At 43.0% G+C, this 13767-nt stretch overlaps 1 protein-coding gene across 8 annotated transcripts in view; it reads right to left on the bottom strand.

The window, feature by feature from the left end:
• The window catches only part of HHAT (hedgehog acyltransferase), a 322110-nt gene extending 320904 nt beyond the window's left edge, over positions 1 to 1206 (bottom strand). For 3 of the 8 annotated variants that reach the window (XM_037895773.2, XM_043543705.1, XM_037895774.2), the window contains exon 1: positions 301 to 1079. The gene's annotated coding sequence lies outside the window, so the exon portion shown is untranslated. The other 5 variants (XM_043543703.1, XM_037895771.2, XM_043543704.1 and 2 more) reach the window with 4 other exon arrangements.
• Positions 1207 to 13767: the final 12561 nt, after the last annotated feature.

Consider the following 13767-nt stretch of genomic DNA (forward strand, 5'->3'; position numbering starts at 1 on the left):
GTTCAAAAACAATTTGGGAGGGAGGCAAAATTCATTACAATTTTACTTTGTGAATTATTTGTTCAACTTGATGTATAGCACCTTGAATGATCAATCAATGAATTAATTGCTTTGAATTCAGTGTTTAGCAGCAACAGACTCCCAGCAATACTTTTTGAAAGCAGAGTCCATACAGGACCTGATCCAAAGCCCACTGAAATCAACGGAATGACCCCGTTCACTTCCATGAGCTCTAGATCAGCACCTTGGTTCATCGGCTATGTTCCAAAGGTAAAAATAGAGAAATAAAAATTCCATTACCCTGGTGAGGAGCAAAGTGGAAAATCCCAAATCAACACAGATCTCACAGTCAAAAGTATCTGCATGAATCAGGGATAAAAGTCGTCCCAGGCACGATGAGTTTAGCAGTAGTCAGAGAGGAAGATGAACTCCACCAGAGGAAGGAACAACAGTTTAATGTTTCAAGCTTTTCCCCAAAATGTATCTGCAGAGATTCCCCTTCAGGTGCACTCAACTAGATAAAGCCAACCCTACTCATTGGCGCTATTGCTTTGTACCTGTGCACAACTAGCAAATCTCGCTCTTTCGAGATTCATGCAGCTCCCTCTTGTGATTAACATTAAAGCAGTTTCCTAAAGGCCTTCCTCCTGCTTCTTATGGGATCCCGCCCTTCGGCTCTGTGTATTTCAGTGGGGCAATGTAGGAAATCCCCCTCCTCCTTATTTTCTCTCTCCCTCTCCAGAGGGACAGTTTGAGAGCAGGGGCCGCAGTTCATGCCCAGGCAACACTGGGGGAACCATTCACGGGGGGGGGCAAAGGTGGAGGCTGCGATCAGACCTTTGTTCCTCTTCTGGATGCAGCCCCCCACTGCCCTTTCCAGGCCTGGGCACTGACGCGTCCCCCGGGCTCACCCCGCAACGCGCTCCCCGCCTGGGACACGCCTTATCCGCTGCCCACCCGCCTCGAGGGGCCGCGGAGCTGCAGCTACCCCTGCCCGGGCGGCTCCGCGCTCGGCAAGCCCGCCCCCCGCCACCCGCCACCTCCTTCCCCCCGGCCCAGCGGCGGGGCGGAACAAAGGCGGCACCGACCTTACAAAGCCCGCGCTCCCCGGCTCCCTGCACGGAGCCAGCCACGCCCCCGCGCTTCCGGCCGGGGCCTGCGCCGCCCTCCCCGGCCCGATCCCGCCCCCGGGCCGGGCGCTCCGCCTCCGGCTCCCGGCGCGCCCGCCCGCGCTGTGAGGCGGTGTGACTGGGGCGGGTCACTCAGGGATGCCAAGTGCGTGTAACTGATGCCCAGAGAAGGCGGGGGGAGTCCGCTCCTCCGCCCCTCGCCAAGCCAAGCCAGTCCTGTCCTGTCCTGTCCTTCCTCCGGGCAGCGTTAGCAAAAGGACCAGGAGCGCCTCCCGCTCCAGGGAGGCCCAGGCCACCATGTCCCCTGTGTTCAGCCCGGGCGGGCACCGTGGCCCCTCCCCCACGCGCTGAAAGCCCCAGCCAGGCCCCAAACAACCCCCTTGGCTTTTAAAAAAAATAATAAAGGTTGGGTTCTTTTTCTTGACCCTCTGGGTTTTGGAGCCTTCAGGGGGCACGTTTCCAAGCTTTTCCTTGCAGCCGTGAGGTCTAGAAAGCTTTTCCATAAATGAGAGCCAACAGGCAAGTGGCTGCTGAGTCACATGAGTCCTGGAGCTGGAGATTTAAGAAAACAACAAATATCACAAAACTTGCAATAAAAGGAGCTGATAATAGTGGGGCTTGACTAGCATTGCTTTCTTTGTCTCTGGCTCTAGATAGAGGGTAAAATCCTAGCTCCATTGAAGCCAATGGGAGTTTTGCCTTCACACAGCCAGAGTGTCACCCTAAGGCCCCACACAAACTGGGAAACATGCTCTCTTTTCAGCAGGGAAAATGCAGAGCATGCATCCTCCCTTAGAGAGTGCATCCTCCCTGCACCACTCTCTTTCTGGCTTTCTGTTCATTTCCAACTCCTCATCTTTAAAGCCCTCAGTGGTCCTGCACCTGGGCTATACCCAGGCCAGGCAGCTATGCTCAGAGCAAGCTGAAGTTGGAGGCAGGGCATTCTCAACAGAGTGTTCTTTACTGCCAAACTCCTAATGGACGAGATCAGGGTAAGCCTACCTACCCTGCCCATTTTCAGAGTTCAGTGTGAAAACTAGCTTTTTTGCAGAAGCCTTCCCACATTATTAGAAGCTATAGGGAAGGGGGAACACACACACACACAAGCGAGCAATATTTCAAGTTTATGCAGATGAGCTCAGGCTAGCAAGAGTGTGTGTGGGGAGGTCACTAGGGACTTACCATCTTGCATAGAGGTAAGTCCCCTTGTGATTTTAATCAATCATCTTAACTATAGAAATTAATATGTGTCTGACACAATTCTTGGTAAAAAGAGCACACCCCAAAATGGCTCACAATGGAGTCAATGACAGCAGTGTCCATGTAACAGCACCAGAGTTGCATCAGAGTTGGATTTACAGAATATTTCCACAGGGTAGTAAAGGGATTAATGGCCACGAAGTGTCAGCAGAGCCTACAGGTTTCAGACAATACCAAGCTGGAAGGGGTCCCAAGTTCTCTGGAGGATAGGATTAAAATTCAAAATGATCTGGACAAACTGGAGAAATGGGCTGAATAGGATGAAATTCAATGAGGACAAATGCAAAGTACTCCACTTAAGAAGGAACAATCAGTTGCAAACATACAAAATGGGAAATGAGTGCCTAGGAAGGAGTACTGCAGAAAGGAATCTGGTAGCCATAGTGGACACAAGCCAACTATGAGTCAACAGTGTAACACTGTTGCAAAAAAAAGCAAACATCATTCTGGGATGTGTTAGCAGGAGTGTGCTAAGCAAGCCACAAGAAGTAATTTTTCTGCTCTACTCCATGCTGATTAGGCCTCAACTGGAGTAGTTCAGTTGTCCAGTTCTGGGTGCCACATTTCAGGAAAGATGTGGACAAATTGGAGAAAGTCCAGAGAAGAGCAACAAAAATTATTAAAGATCTAAAAACATGATCTATGAGGGAAGACTGAAAAAACTGGGTTTACTTAGTCTGGAGAAGAGAAGACTCAGAGGGGACATGATAACAGTTTTCAAGGATGTAAAAGGTTATTACAAGGAAGAAGGAGAAAAATTGTTCTCCTTAACCTCTGAGAAAAGGACAAGAAGCAATGGTCTTAAATTACAGCGAGGGCGGTTTAGGTTGGACATTAGGAAAAACCTCCTCACTGTCGGGGTGATTAAGCACTGGAATAAATTGCCTAGGGATGTTGTGGACTCTCCACCATTGGAGATTTTTAAGAGCAGGTTATGCAAACCCCTATCAGGGATGGTCCAGGTAATACTTAGTCCTGCTGTGAGTGCAGGGGACTGGACTAGATGACCTCTTGCGGTCCCGTCCAGTCCTACAATTCCCCCAGTTTTGTGTTTGCATTGCAATAGCGTAGGATTGCTGTAGTTAAAGAAAAAGCCCTCTAGATGGCTGTACAATACAAGATGTGTTTCAGAGTAGCAGCCGTGTTAGTCTGTATTCGCAAACAGAAAAGGAGTACTTGTGGCACCTTAGAGACTAACAAATTTACTTGAGCATAAGCTTTCGTGAGCTACAGCTCACTTCATACAAGATGTGTCATGCAAAGTATTGTAGCTTAATATTGTTCATGCAGCAAGAGAGCTATAGACAGTGAAATTACATTTAACCTTTTATGAGGGGAAGACTAGAAAATCCATGCATATATACTATAGTGGTGTCAGCCACTATTTTTTATAGATAAAAGCTCACTTGCAAGTTAATTGAGTCAAACACTGAACAACCCTGACAGTGGTCCCATCTGGAAGATTTTACTGTCTGGACTTCCAAGGTGGAAGAATTTTTTTTTCCTATTTAACCTATTTTGTATAGGGGAAAAAAAAACATTCAGGAATCCTAATGCATGAGCTTATTAGACTACCTATAAACTGACTGAAGTGAGATGTTGAACATAAATGGTACTGGAAGAATTTGGTTACTTATGCAATCTTTGCAATTTAAGATGACTCCTTTCCATGAGTTACGTGTTCAGATGGTCTGCACCTGGTAAATTAGGAGGGAAAGTGGCTAGAGGGTGGTGGCTGAGAGCCCAGTCACTGTCCCACCTGGACCAATTGTGGTCTGAAGAGCTTTTGAAACCTTGTTCTGTGGTTATACTGGAGGTAGAGTCATCACCATAGCATCTGCTAAATCCCAGTCAGCATAAATGTTCTGATTGGTTGACAACCTAGTTAAGCCTGTCTGTTTGCACTTGATGACACAGTTGAGTGTTTCATGCTCTGTGGAAATGTCAAATTTATTTCTGACTAAAACTGCTCTAATCTGGACTGGGGTATGTTTGTGTGATGATGGAAGTAATTCTTTTGGGCATGGGGAGGGAGGCATCAGAGCTTTTACTGCTTGGAGTCTTGGCTAATCATACCTACAGAGCCTCAAGAGCTGAGGGGCATACAGACTACAAACAGTGGGATAGATCTATGTCATGCCTAGCTGGTGAAAGGAAACAGAGAGGTGTTTGATCCACTGTCAACGTGTTGGTGAGGGATAGGAAGGTGCCATGCCAGCTTCTTGTAAATAAACTATTGTAATCCTTGTTCATAACCCATCTCATAAGATGGCCAGTCCCCATCACTATCGCTTTGTCTTAAACCTCGTTTTGAGAGAACATTGAGGCAAAACAATTCCATCAATATCTAGAGTTCTCAATTCCTTGGACACCGTCCATTTGGTTTTAGGCATGGGTGTTGTATATAAACCACATTGGATTTGTTGGTTGGCAATCTGATGACAGATAAAGATTAAAGCATCCTCCTGATTCTTTTAGATCTATCAGCTTCCTTTAATACCATTGGCCACAAGGTGCTGTGGTGTGGATCATTAGCAGGGATCTGTGAAGAGGGATAATTCTTCAGTGACTCCACTCCTTTTTGGGAGATCCCAAAAGGGTAGCGTTGGGCAATTTCTTATCTGCTTTAAGCCCAGCGCCCTTTGTACAATCTGTATATGGCCCTTTAGAGACGGAAGTATTGGTTTTGGTACTTTCAAATATGCCTATGACAGCAATCTATATTTCCATCTCTTCCTGACCCTGCCACTATGGTCTAGCAGAATGGGGCATGGATGAGAGCTAACTTGCTGAGACTCAATCCATACAAGACATAGGCTTGGTCTGCACTACAAACTTTTGTTAGTATAGTAATGCCATTCAGGGTTGTGATTTTTAATACGTTTTTATATTGGCAAAAGCCATAGTGTAGATTCAGTTATAAGAGTAGAAGAGTTCCCAGTATAGTTTATTTTGTTTGGGGATTGGTATAAGCTCTTTTGGCCAGCATAAGCTTATACTAGGAGTGTTTGCTGGCACAGCTACACTAGAAAACCCTTTCTAGTGTAGACAAGGCATTAGATAATAGTTAAAGAATGGATGAAGCAAGTTTTGTAAGGAGCAGAAGTTGCATCAAATCTCTGATTGGTGGGGATTATCTGCTGTTTGTTTCGATACTTTGGGGTGTTTTTAGATCCCCAGCTGTTCCTGAATGTCCAGGTAGTAGAGGTTGCTAGATATGCCTTATATCATATGCCCTTGAGATGAAGAGTCTATGCTTTTCTTTCAGAGGAGGACCTCAGCAAGGTTATTTATATTCTTGTCACTTCAGGGTTAGATTATTGCCCTCTCCATGGGTCTACATGTTCAAAGCATTTGGAAATTGCAGCTAGTACAGCACCCTGCAGTCTGCTTGTTACCCAGTGTTGCCAGCCAAGAGTACATTACACATGTGCTCTCTAATGATTACTAGTTAACTTACAGGTGAAGTTTAGGGTGTTGGTTTTGATCTGTAAAGCTTTTGGGTCCTTGCTATTTGTGAGACCAAAACAGTGCAGCAGTTGTGATCCTCAGGGAGACCTGAGCTAACAGCTCCCAAATTTAAATGGGATGAAAATGGCTGACAATCTTGAGAAAGTGATCCGGAATTTAGGTCTTGGTTGACCAGAGCCTGGATTTGGCAACCTTCATGACACACTGCAAAACACACTTGTTTTCCAAGGCTTTTGCGTGGTGAGGGGCAATAAGTGAAAAACAGTAAGGTGGTGAAATTGAAGCCATTCTGCAGCTGTGAAGGTCTGTTATTTTATGATTTTGAGAAAAAATATTTTTATTGTGTGTAATGCATTTATCATGCGACTGAAACATCAAAATAAATATTTATGAATCCATTTCTAGAGACCTTAGTCAAGCTAAAGAATTTCAGCATTGGGCACTATGTTTTTTACCACTTTGCAGAATAAGTAAATCCCACAGGAAGGACAGTAAATTTACACCATAGAACTTTCCTTTTCAAGACCAGAGAGGACAGTATTTGCTTGCGATTCCTGATTTTATTCATCCACCTATTATAAATCATACACTAGTGCTGCATACACAGAATGTCCAAACAATAGACTACAGTAAGCACCATTGTACATTAGAAGATCTGCAGAACACCCAGGAGGATTAGAGGTATATGTTTAGAAGCAAAGAAGTCTGAAAAGAAACCTTAATGTACCAAAACGCAACGTTAAAGTGAGAAAGAGTCAGAAACGTAAAAAAGGTGTGGTGTTTAGGAAAAGAGCCAAGTTATTCATTGCGATAGCCAAGTTAAATATGACACAATTCATGTTAACTTGCACCCTCCCTCCTAAGCTCCCAAGCGTGGGGTTATGAATTTCAGAGGTGAAATGAACAAATTTGCCCCTTTTTTTTTTGTCTTGTTTAACTTGGCTTTTGGAATGGCTAACATTTTACTAAATTGGCTGGTTTAACAGATAATCACATCTTTACATGGCTGTCCCTTCCTTCCCACCCCCAAATCTTTGTGAATGGCTAAGTGCTTTTGTCCATCACCTGTAGCTGTGTGTATGTATATCTTGTTTATAAAAAGCTTCTTGTTGTCATTTCTGTATTGCAGGTACCCTCACTTCTCTGGTTGCACTTCGATGTATTCTTCTTGTATCTTAGAGCACTTGAAGCTGGAGATGTCATGTTTCATGTTGGGAAAAATTACCGTTACATTTGTAGCTTGAGATTAGAAAATTAGCTAAAGGAAAAAGTGACACATACCTGGTAAATACAATAGTGTAATTGAGCACCTTATCTTTGGATGTGTCCTGAACATTTCAGAGGTTTCCTCTTAAACATGCTACGTGGTCTTGTTGAACAAAAGGCTCTGAAAGTCATGTTTCCTTCCTTATCCGAACCTTCTGAGGGCTTTTCCCTGCTCTTCCCAACCTACATAGCAGCAGCACATACAACAGTCATATGTTTATCTATTAAACACGAGTTATCCCTTTGTACCAAGACTTCTGCTTAGTGTTGAAAAGTTGCAGAGTGCAACGTCACATAAGATTTAAAAGATGGTATGTCAGCTGCTAAGTACCATAGACAGGATGGTGCAATACCATCTGATTTTTAGTAAGAGGTGGGAGGCACAGGTAGTGAAGTATTTAAAAATATAGATATTTCATTATCCAAGGCATCCTGAGGTAGAAAAGGCTGGCCTTATATGAGAGTGAGACGGGGATTCTTCTGGGCTGCCACTATTCAAAAATATTTGTCATAACAAACTTTTATAAATATTAAGATGGACCTCAGATAGAAGGGAGTCCCAAGATTAACCATCTGTAGTTTAACTTATTACAAGTTATCACAAGACTCCCACTGACTTTAATGGAACCAGAAGCAGGCCCTATATTTGACAAAATAAGTGATCTAACTAGTCTTACATTTAGTTTGAAAGTGTTAATCAGAGGCACAAAGCTGACCCTGATATATCTTTATCTTTTCCAGTCACTAAAGAGATGGCTCCGAATCTGTATCCTATCTGTATCTGTATACCATCCATAGCCCCATTTCTGAAAACACAGCAGTGTTTAAATAAATCCAGTTAATGGAATAAATTGATGTAGTAAAAACACAAATCTCAAATTATCTCATAATTAACCAAAAATGTTCAGACAGAAAAATCTCTCCCTGTATACTGAAAAGTAACTTTTTCTGACCCCTTCATTGTCAATAAATGTCATATAAATAATCAACCGTGAAATCTTCAAACAAACAATGCATCCACCATAATCTCTCTACCACCGAGAGAACAGCTATACAGTCTCTGAAATCCAGCCACCAGATAATGATCAAACCTGCTGGCACATGTGGTGCTATCACAGTCCTCATTTGTGATGACTACAACAATGAGGCCAACAGATAACTCTCTACTATGAAGAACTCAGAGAAGACCTCTCCCCCCTCCCCACAGAATACTATTCACACCGGAATTTAAAGGTACCCTCAAAGCCTTCCCCAAACAATTCCAAGAAAAACTCTACAAACACAGCCCCCATGCATCCACTCCAAGGAGCTTCTACACGCTTCCCAAGATATACAAACAAGGGACCCAGGCAGACCCAGCATGTCTGGCCATGGCACTTTTACTGAAGAAATATCAGGACTCATTAAAACCATCCTTAAACCACACAAAGAACCAGCTTTCTCCAAGACACTGCCAACTTCCTCCAGAAACTCCACAACCTTAACAATCTCTGCCAGTACACCATTCATGTCATATCCCTTTACAATATCCCTTCCCATGATGGCATTGCTGCCTGTCTCAAATGCACACAAGATTTCAGAACACTCAGAAATCCACCCAAAACACCTCGCCAAACTCATCCATTTCATCCTCACCCAAAACAACAAACAGTTTGTTCAAACCATGGGAACAGGCAGAGGAACTAGCCTGGCTCCCCAATATGCCAACTTCTTCCTGGGCCACCTTGAGGAAGAATTTCTGGGAAAATGTACCACAAAACCAACAGTAGGCCTGAGATACATTGATGGTATTTTCTTCCTCTGGATAAAAGATCTAAACTCCCTAAGATTTCTATCACAACTTCAACAGCCACCAGCCATCCATCAAACTCTCTCTAGAACACTCCCACTCCAACATCAATCACCTGGACTCCATGTTCAGCTTCAGCAATGGAACCCTACAAACAACCATATACAAGAAACCCACCACTCACCACACTTACCTTCACAGAGCCAGCTAGGATGATCAATATCCCCAACAGAACACCTTTCAAGATTCCTGGGTCCTACACAACATGTAATGTACCTCCTCCAGTGCACCAAATGCTACAATAACAACTAAGTGGGTGAAACCAGACAATCACTACCCTCTCAAATGAACTCACAGAAAAATTATAAAAGCAACCACCCCAGACACTGAAAAAGAATCCTGACATTTGAGAGTTCTAATCTGAGATCATGAGCAAGGCTTAATTTTACTTAGAAATTGTTGCAGTGAGGCCCCGTCTCCCGCTTCCCAGGCTCCCGCTGCCAGCCTGGGAAGTGGGAGACGGGACCCCACTGCAGCCCCCCCCCCAGGCTGGGGAGGGTGAAGAACCCAAAGAGGAACAGAGGTGAAGCTAAGAGGGCTGAACTATGACCTGGAGGCTGAAGTGAGGAGGGTGGGGGGGCTGTATTGACAGTGGGTTCTGAGCAGATGGGGTGAGTGCTGGGAGGGTGAACTAAGGGCGGTGGGGGTTGGTGGGGAAGGGGGGCTGAACTGATGGGGTGGTGATGATAGGGGCTGGGGGACAGGATTAATTGCTGGGCAGGAGGCAGGAAGATGTGTGGGTGAGCGTTCCTGCAGCAGGGGCCAAAATCATCTTGTCCAGTACACTTGGGAGAGGGGGCAACACTGTCAGATGCACATACCCTGTGGATGGGTAGGGGGAGTTCAAACATCAAGAGACTAACCTAAAAATAACAATACAATTTTTTTTTTAAGATGTCATGATTTTCGGGCCAATCTCATTATTTTGTAGGCCCGACTCAAGATTTTTGATCTCGAAGTTGGCAATACTATTGTACAATTAAAAAAAAAATGCCACTGCTAATTCTGGCTTATAACAGCAACGCGATATGCAAACACATTCAGTCGCTTCTTTAGGACAAGATACTGTGAGGTGCTCTTTTCATTCAACTCACAATATCTTCACTGACAACTCTAAAGAGGTTTGGAGCAGGTCTCGAACCTTAATGTACATTGTTGTCATGAGCTAGGATATACCTAGCACCTTCATAACCTTAGCTAGTCTTCAGTGGTAGGAGGAAATTTATAGAAAGATAAATCAAAAACATTCTGTCAAGGCTTCTGAGTGATCGAGAAGTTTTAGACTCAAGGAGTAGACATTGCCTTTTTGGGAGAAATAACTGGACACCAACTGTGAACTGGACCAGACAATGAATTGAGTAAGTCTGCTAGTCTATTCACAGCTATTACAGTTCCTCCAGAATATAGTTTCCAGCAAAGATATTAAATAGTATAGAAAGGAAACTCGGCCTTATGTTTTCACAAACTGCAGCCAATACACCCATAAAAGTGCTTTTAAAAAATCAGTCCTGTTCCATTTGGGTTTGCTTTTGTTCAAGCATTTTTCCCTTGTGAAAGCTCTGCCTCCTGAAGCCACTCCTCTAACCTCACACAGCCTTTTTTGTTTGTCAGACATGCTTCTATCTGATGTGTAGCCACTTTCCACCACAAAAGAAAATCTTGAAGTAAAAGATGGTCCGTGACTTACACTTTTAAAGACAATGATGTGTGCTCTATCCTATTCGCTTGCTCATTGTTCCAACTTATTTTTAGTTGAAACATTCTGCAGTGGTTTTGAGAGTGATATTACTGATAAATAGATCTCTTTACCATTTCTTCTGCAGTATTCTCATTGTAAGGTAACGGTTTGGAGTATTTTTGGTTTGTATTGCTCCTGAGCATTCTCTGTTTCTCAGAAAAAGAAACTGTAGTTTATTTTTAGGGACAAGTTTATAAGCCCTGGGAATTTCAGGCATTATTCCTTTAAAAATAACTGCCACAGGCATTTGATGTTCACTGCTTATAATATTATACAGTGCAAAACACTGTTGCTCTTTTGTATTGAGCTCTTCATATTAATCCTAGCACGTATACTGCTTGTCATCTTCATGCATTAAGTTTCACAGTGTCCTGTTAGTTTGGCTGATAAACAAGTAAATAACATCACCATTTTACAGACAAAGAGATTAAGTAGCTTGCACAAGATCCTGGAGGGAATCATTGTCAGAGCTAGAATCAGCAGGCTTTCCATTTTGTGCTCAGAACAATACATCACGCCTCTCTTTCTAAACTTAATTTCCAGTAATAGTCCTACTTTACCAAGCAGCAGGCCATGCTGCAATCTACATTTGCTTTCCTGAGATGAGAGAATGGGAGGATGACTCTGGTGAGAAATCCTAAACGTCAGAAGCCTTTGGCTGCTGGGTTAATAATTATATTAAGGTTTGGGCAAAGAGTTGCTTCTGGCATAGTCTATTTGGATAACTATGTTTAAGGTGACCGGGAGTGCCTTGAGAAAGGGATAGGTGCTCTTTTTTGCTAAATGCTTGTTTAAAATAAGTAAATAATTCATCAGTATTTTCTGTCAGTAACTGATCTCATTTACATCCCACAAGGATGCATTTTCTAAATAGAGGCAAATCAGCAGAAAAGAGTCAGATCAAACAACTGCAAGGTTAGACATACACCTTCTTGGAGAAATTAAATGAAGAAAGTGCACAAATTACTGCAGCTTGAAAGAAGATAATTTATATGGAATTTTTCTGAAAAGGAGAGTAAGTAGATAAAGAATCATGATAATACTGTAAAAACTGTCTAAGACAGGGGTACTTATGCTCCCTTTGAAAGAAACATTTGCTTGTTAGGGTTCCTCAGAGTGTTATTCTAAAGCGGAACAACATTCACACTACCTTCGAAGAATTGAGATTTGCAATGTATTATTTCAAGAGAATAAAATGTGATCTATTAGGCAGGAATATTTTTCAAATAAATAGGGTTTTTTTAGAACAAACCTAACATTAGCCGTTTTTTCCCCCCTTCATTAAAAAAATAGTCAATTTTTGTGACTGAAGAAAAAATGAGGAAAAAAGTATGTGCACCTTACTATAGGTTTTGGGAAAGTTTTCTGCTCTGCTACCTGTTTTGCTCCTGCTGCTTTTGTGGAAAAAAGCAACAGAACACTGCTTGCTACTAGTAACACCTTTAGTATCTGTGAATTTCAAATGTTCAGTCACAAACCTGGCATGAGCAAAGTAGGGCATTTCCAAATTCAAAATTTGATTCCCATTCAAAAAATCTGCACTCACTTAAACCTCGCCTGCATGACAGTGCACACGCCCACATAAATGGGACATTGTTCTTTGTACATCATGCTTGGAAACCACGTATAAATTTGTACATAAAAAAATCCTGTGGATTTAGAATCATAGAATATCAGGGTTGGAAAGGACCTCAGAAGGTCATCTAGTCCAACCCTCTTCTCAAAGCAGGACCAATCCCCAATTTTTGCCCCAGATCACTAAATGGCCCCCTCAAAGATTGAGCTCACAACCCTGTGTTTAGCAGGCCAATGCTCAAACCACTGAGCTATCCCCCCCTTCTGAGTGGTGGCCCAGAAGCATAGTTTTGTCAACAGCATATAAAGTAGGTGCACTATAGTTGTGTGAAGTGGGATAGACTACTACTACCTTTACCACTGCAACTCTGCCCTTATCACTGCTTTGGGAGTTAGTGAATAAAAATGAAACAGGATTTATTTTTTAGGTTTCTTAAAAAAAACTTTAGGAGGACATATTTTAATAATCTTGGAATTTAGTTGATCTGTGGAACTATGCTATTGCCTCATCTGAACTTGACCCTATAGGGTCAATGTCACCATTTTTATACTTGCTGGTAGCTGGAATATAGGTTGGACCTAGAGCAAATCAAACAACCCTGAAAAGGTTTTAGATCAAAATGAGAGAGAGGAAAGATTCTAGTTTTACTGAGTAAAATATTATGTGTAACCAAGAACAGGGATGGATAAGTCATGGTCAATTGATCCAGACCCTGTGTCCAAATTTCGGATCCAGAGGTAGAAGCTGGGCCCTAAGGGGACTAGGTACCAGGAGGTAGCATTAGCAGGGCAGGGAGACATCTTACAGCTTCTGTAAGTGGGGAGGGCTTTGATTTATTGTGAGACTGGACCCAAGTTCCATTTATTCTTAATAGACCGGTGCCCCAAAATGGGTGATCTGGACATGCAAGCACATCATGACCAGTGCAGTTCCATTTGAATTGGATGTAGCATTCCCATGCCCATTGTCAGCTCTCAATTAATAATTAGCAACTTTCCCTCAGCCCACTGTGCCCTAAGATAGGTCAAGACCCAGATGAGCCACTCCCTAACTTGGGCAGGGTTTTCCTGGATACAAACAGTAAGAAATTGAGATTGTTTTCACATACACAGGCAGGAATGCTGTATGGGCTCGGATGGGGCATCTCTTATATTTCTAGCCCAGAATACAGAATTGCTTTCTTCTCCCCACCCCATCTGGACAAAGCTATTCCTTAATCTTGAAGCAGAAGAGCATTTTCTTGACCCGGACAGGAGAGGTAGCACTTCTGTTCACACAGACAAACCTACATAAAAGCATTTCCAGGAATAATCAAGGTGTTCCCTCACACAAACAGGCCTACATGGAAATGACCCACAAGTCTTCTCCTCTCTAGAGAACTTGATCTATCTCTTCTGGTTTATTAAATCATGACTAATAGCTGCGCGCACACCCTGAAAAATAATATTAAAAGACAGATTGAAAATTTCTGGGACTC

The sequence above is a fragment of the Chelonia mydas genome, chromosome 3 (assembly GCF_015237465.2).
Source record: "Chelonia mydas isolate rCheMyd1 chromosome 3, rCheMyd1.pri.v2, whole genome shotgun sequence".
Classification (NCBI taxonomy): domain Eukaryota; kingdom Metazoa; phylum Chordata; order Testudines; family Cheloniidae; genus Chelonia; species Chelonia mydas.